Consider the following 6333-nt stretch of genomic DNA (forward strand, 5'->3'; position numbering starts at 1 on the left):
AGGGAAAGTGAGAAAACACTCCCCATAGCAAATGGTCATGCCCCAATCTTTTCTCCTCTATTTCTCCCTCGAATCAGGATTTTGGGCATACTCACACATACATCCAGCATGTTCCTGGATCCAGGACTCAAACTGTGCCATGTGGAATCCAGCTGCCTTACCACCATCCCCTGGGTTGGCCCTCAAAAGCTGGCCCTTGAAAATTCTAAGAGGTACAATGACATTGTCCTTTGATTCTGCCATAGATTTAAAATGACAGATATACAGGTAAAATGCACAAACTGAATTCAAATTATTAATAAAGACAAGCTGGGATGAATACCAACTTCTGATATAGTGGGAAATGGGTGAGAAAATAAGAGGTCTGAGCCCATTGTGACTACCAACTTACTGGATGAGCATTTATTCATTCATTGTCCTGAAAAACAAGTAACAAATAAAACACACACAGTGAAATACAGACGGGAGGTTTCAGGAACAAGTCATTTAATTTTTTTGTATTGTTTTGTTTTGTTTTACTTTCATTTGCAAAAGTAAATAGCATATAAAAGTTAAGACACTGTGGTAGGTGCTGGAAAAAGAAGAAGATACAGTCCCTCTTCTCTGGGGGTCAGGCTCGCTATCCATACAATGGTGTGACTTGGGGTTGGGTGGAGGAGTGGTGAATTCATTGATCTCCAATGTCCTTTCTTCCAAGAATACGCTAAGCAATGGATTGTAGGATTTTTGCAGTTCATTCACTGTGTCAGGTCAAGAGGATGAATAGTCATTTGTAAAAATGGTATAAAGCACTGGACTTTGAATTGCAAACTTTTGGTATGGGAATCCTCTGAGACCCTCAAAGCACAGCACATTTATGTCTATGCATTTCTTTAAGAATATGAGTCCATTCTATTCATCCCATTATATATACATACCCCTATAATTAACAAGGCACCTCCATGTAGATGGTTTCATTTACTCCACATAACAACTTTAGGAAGTCAGTTTAACATTCTCTTTTTAAAGATAAAGAAACAGCCCGTGACTGGCTGGATTTACTTATTGGTTTCTGTGAAGAGCAGAGCTGGGACCAGAGCCCAGGTCCTGGTTTTCCAGTCTGTTTCTGCATTGACAGCAGTACCCATTCATTTCCTATGTATGTTTTGAGGGCCAGCTATGGACCAGGAATATTGTGAGGTCCTGAAGAAGTCAGAAAGAACAGGGCAGTAATCTCAATGATTAAACGGTCAATTCTTTTCTTTCTCTCTTTTTTTTTTTTCTTTTTTGGAGAGGTTTTTGTTATAGGTCGCCTGTGTACGCCAGAAAGACAGAGAGAGACAGAGAGATAGAAAGCAAGAAATAACCCCCTGGGGGGATGGCCATGCCGCAATCCCTTCTCCTCCATTCTCCTCTTGGGATCTTGGGCACACACACACATGTGCCCAGCATGAATTTAAGTCACAGGGTCCAGGACTCGAACTGCAGTCAACTACATGGGAGTTCAACGACATAGCCATTACGCTAACTACTGGTCCCCGTCATGACTTTTCTGACAACCCAATAATTCTGAGCTTCACTTCTGTCATCTTTAATATAGAGATGGATAAGATACAAAATTCATAAGGTTTATCGAAATATAAAATTAGATAATACATGTAAGTTTCATAACAAATGAGCCTGAGATTTAATACACATTTATGAAATGATTATTATCACTTTGACTAAGTTATTAATAATTGTTCTGAATAATAAGTTATTATTATTGCTGCTATTGTTACCATATAATAAGTTATTATTATTGCTGCTATTGTTATCTTTATATATTCTCTTCTTGGGAAATCAGCACTTAGTGGTTCCCAGAGAGGTATTCAACACAGCAGTAGGGCAATGTTGAATCCTTTATGCTGGGCATCAGGAGCCCTGCTTCCCTTTATGTTGTACTTGCACTTTATTAATTATGTATTGGGTCACTATATTCTTCTTTTGACTCCAAGGTGTCCCATGCATCAGATAGAGCTTTTTTTCTTTTTCATAGGATGTAAGGTTAGTCTTGAGTAATCTTAAATCAAATGTGGAAGTCTCAGGGTTAGTTCATTGATACCTCCATCTTTCCTTTCACATGGGTTGATCCAAGATTCAAACTAGGTCAAAAAATCTGTCTGTTTTCCATTGTTCAAATCTGTTCTCTTCCACACTGGCTTCATTCCCAAGTGCCACATGTTGGCAATATGGTTGATATCTGCTTGAAAACTAAATGCCCTCAGTTTAAGTTTCAATGACAAAAGAACCATTTTTGTCCCTGCACAGACTTTACAAAAAGCTCAGGCCAGATTGTCATTGACAGACAGAGGCTCACATGCCCGTCTCTGAACCAATCACTGTAGGCAAAAGTAGAGACTAGAGTGCTCAGCTTAAGCTTTGTTCACAGGTCCTTCCTGGAGATGGGATGAAATAGTCCTATGCAAATTATTAACAGTAAAGAAATGGACCTTGCATTCTTTTTCTATTACTGTATAATAAACTTCACCACTTAAAATAACACAATTTCATAACCTCGCAGTACTTAGATCAGAAGTCCAAGCATGGTATAACAAGGTTCTTTGCTCAAGGATTCACAAGATGCCAGGGTTGTGACTTCACCTGTGGCCCAGAGTTCTCTTTCCAGCTCATTAGTTGTTGACAGAAGTAAGCTCCAGAGGCCATTCTCTAGACCTTGTCCCATGGCCTCTTTTCTCACAACATGTTGGCTTTCTTTGCTTTCAAGATCAGCAGGAGAGTGTTTCTCTATCACTTAACTTCTCTTAAAAGACTCATCTGATAGGTCAGACCTACCTAAGATAAACTTCCTTAAGACTAACTCAAAGTCTACTGATTAGTAGTCTCATTATGGTAGGGATATCCCATTATATTCCATGGCTCTATTCATACCCAAGGGGAGAGGGAAAGTATGCTAGGGGGCAGGAATCTTAGGGACCATCTTGGAGCCTATCTACCAAAACTCCCCCAAAAGAAAATAGGAGTTTGATTAATAAGAGAACATTGAATATCCACCAATTAGAAAAATGAAATCTCTTCCTTTTCTTTTGTGAAACCAAAGGTCTGGATTGGCCCAGATAGCATCCCTTTCAATTAAAATCATGCTTTTTTTTGGGGGAAATCTGATATAGAATCTAAGTATTTTCAATGCTGTTGGGAGAATCAGTAGTAACTGTGCGTGAAAGTCACTAGAAATAGAGGGCAATTTCTTTAGAAATATCACCCTCCTGGGTGTTTCCTCAGCAATTTTTGCAATCCTTCCCCTTTAGGGGGGCATCACTTGCCCACCTCATTAATATTTTCTGACTTGCTGTTGAAAGCCCATATTTTATAAGACTTGAAGGACACAGTTTAGTCTAGGACCCAAGGGAGTTGAAGGAGCCTTCCTTAAACATAGCCTTGACCCAGGAAGCGAGTCACCTTCCCTAAAGTCTTGGAGTTTGAACTATGGTTTAATCTCTGGCCCCTTGTTTTTGGTGATGGAAGAAGAGGATGTGGTCAGGATCGCAAAGGCATTACTCAGAATCAGTTTAGTTCAGAGGCAAGAAATCAAGCTGAGATCTATTCCTGTATGGCTCCATTTTTATCTGCAAAGCTTCCCAGAGGACAGCCTGCAGGACCTTGGCCTTAGTTACCAGCTGACTGACTAGCGAAATTTGAACACTGATCTCCCAGTGTTAGCCTTCCCTCATGGCTAACGCAAGAGAAGATATGAGGGAGCAAACAACCTCTTCCTTGGCAACAAAACTCATTGCAGTGTTTCAGGTTCCTTAGGCTGAAATTTTATAAATAACAAAGCATCTACTATAGGTCAAAGTATGTAATATACCCTCTATATTCTGACTCCCTATCTATCTGTACACACACACACACACACGTACACACACACGTGGACTTTCCAACGTTTGTGGAATAATGGAATTAAAGCATGAGTTTATTTTGGTGCAAAGAACATTTAAATCCATGCATAGGTTTTTTTATAATATGAATTTTTATGAGCATTTTGATGAGTATATATGTATATTCATATTAAAGGATCAGAGAAGATCTCTTTATATATTGGCAGGGACTCAGAAACGTGTTTGGGCAGGTTAAGAAATTTATCTAATGTTATAACAGAGAGAAATGCAAGATAGAGACTCTAGGTAAACTAAGGCAAAGGGATTTAGGGAAGACTTAATGCATGAGCTAAGTTTTAAGGGACAAATGGTTGTTAGCTAAGTGAAGAACAGAGATTAGAAAGGTTTTTGGAGATGAACAAACTGCATAAGACATTATTTGCTGTATTAAACAGTCAAGTATGTGCATAGGAAAATGCAAGCAAATTGATAACATTGTGGCATGAAGTTGGTTATGAAGGGAGAGGTGTGGAGAGGCAGAGATATACAAAGAGGTGAATGTAGAGACCAGCAAGTGGTGTAATGGTTATGTTGCTGGACTCCCATGTAGTCAACAGCAGTTTGAGTTCTGGGTCCAGTGACTAAAACTCTGGCCGGGCACCTGTTCATGCATGTCCAAAATCCTGAGAGGAGACAGGCAGAGAAGGGATCGTGGCATGGCTATCCAACCCCCAGGCTGTGTGTGTGGGGGTGATTTTTCACTTTCTTTCTTTCTCTGTCTCTCCAGTGAGTGCATATGCCCTATAGCAAAAATCTCTCTTAAAAAAAAAAAAGTGAGTATAGATATGTCAACATTAACAAGGTCACAGAGAATATTATACACTGTACTGAAGAGCTTGGTCTTCTTCTTGTGGAAAACAAATAGACTGTGAAAGGCTGTAAATTGAGAAGAGATAAGTGAGACTTGTTTGTTGTGAAGTCTTCTATCTATAATATACAAAACAGACCCAAACTTATAAGACTAAAACTACAGAGATCAGCTCTCAGTGTTGCAACATTTTTGCTGAGAGATAATAAGAATCTGAACTCTAATACTGAGAGTGGAAAGAAAGAACCAGAGTTGGAAATATTTGGTGCATAATATCTGCGAGATTGATAATAAGCTGACCCATTCAAGCCTTCCTTTCTTTCTGTCCCCTTTCTTTGGCATCTGTTTAAAGTTCAACCAGTGTTTATTAAATATGTATTATGTTTTAGCCACGTTCTGAACACCTGATTATACATAATCACATCTTACTTCCTAACAAACAACTGTGATTGAGACAACAATAAAGTAATGCAATCTTGGAGTGAGAATTTTTTTTTTTTTTGAATCAGGTGAGAAGCAAGTAGCAATGATGGAAATGGTTAGAATTTGTAAAAGAATAGATAGACATTTTTCAGACCCTAGACCCCTGAAATAAGAACTTTTATGAACTCAAAATGCATGTTTGGAGTTATTTTTAAAAAGATCTACAGTGGGGACAAGCAGTTAGCATAATTGCTATGTTGCTGAACTCCCATGTAGCCGACCGCGATTTGAGTCCTGGACCCCGTGGTTTAAACTCACGCTGGGTGCGTGTGCATGCGTGCCCAAGATCCTGAGAGGAGAATGGAAGAGATTGTGGCATGGTCATCCCCACTGGGGGGTGATTTCTCGCTTTCTGTCTCTCTGTCTCTCTCTGTCTTTCTGGCGAGCGCACGAGCCCTATAGCAAACCCCCCCCCCCAAAAAAAAAAATCCACAGTGGAGGAGATGATAGTTTTATAAGGATTACTCTCTTCTTATCACCATGAATGATAAATTCAGAGTTTCCAAAAAATGTTTTTCAACCTTGGTTGATCATAGGAATTATCTGGGTAACTTTAGCAAAGCACTGATGTTCATGCTTCATTCAGAGACTCAGACTGAATTGTTCTGGGATACATCGTGGGTAAGAGGGTATTTAAAATCTCCAGGTGATTAGGCATAGCCAAGACTGAGAATGATGAAACCAGGACCCCAAACCAGCAGCAAATGACCTTCTGTGTTGAACTAAACCCCTGATTTTCTCTTTCTCAGCCTGTACCAGATAGTCTGACTCTCACATGATCCTAAGAGCATCTTTCCCAGCATGACCCTCTCCCCCTCTGCAGTCTGCACGCCGCTGGTGGTCCCTTGTTCTTGGCACAGATAGATCTGCTACCTAATTGCCTGCTTATTTGTCAAGTGGCTGTCCCCAGCAGATGTTCCCATGTGGGAATTTGGAGGCCAGCATCTGTATACAAACAGCCGATTGCGTCACTGTTCTGCTTTTGATCGAGGCCTGATGGGGCACCTCCCAGGCCATGGATGATCTTCCAAAGCTGACCTGGGGATGAGCTTTCTGGTTCCCATTGTACATCTTCAACCCCCCCTCCTTTTTTTTTTTTTTTTTTTTTTTTTCTGTGTTTTTTCG

The sequence above is a fragment of the Tupaia chinensis genome, unplaced genomic scaffold (genome assembly GCF_000334495.1).
Source record: "Tupaia chinensis unplaced genomic scaffold, TupChi_1.0 Scaffold000081_1, whole genome shotgun sequence".
Classification (NCBI taxonomy): domain Eukaryota; kingdom Metazoa; phylum Chordata; class Mammalia; order Scandentia; family Tupaiidae; genus Tupaia; species Tupaia belangeri.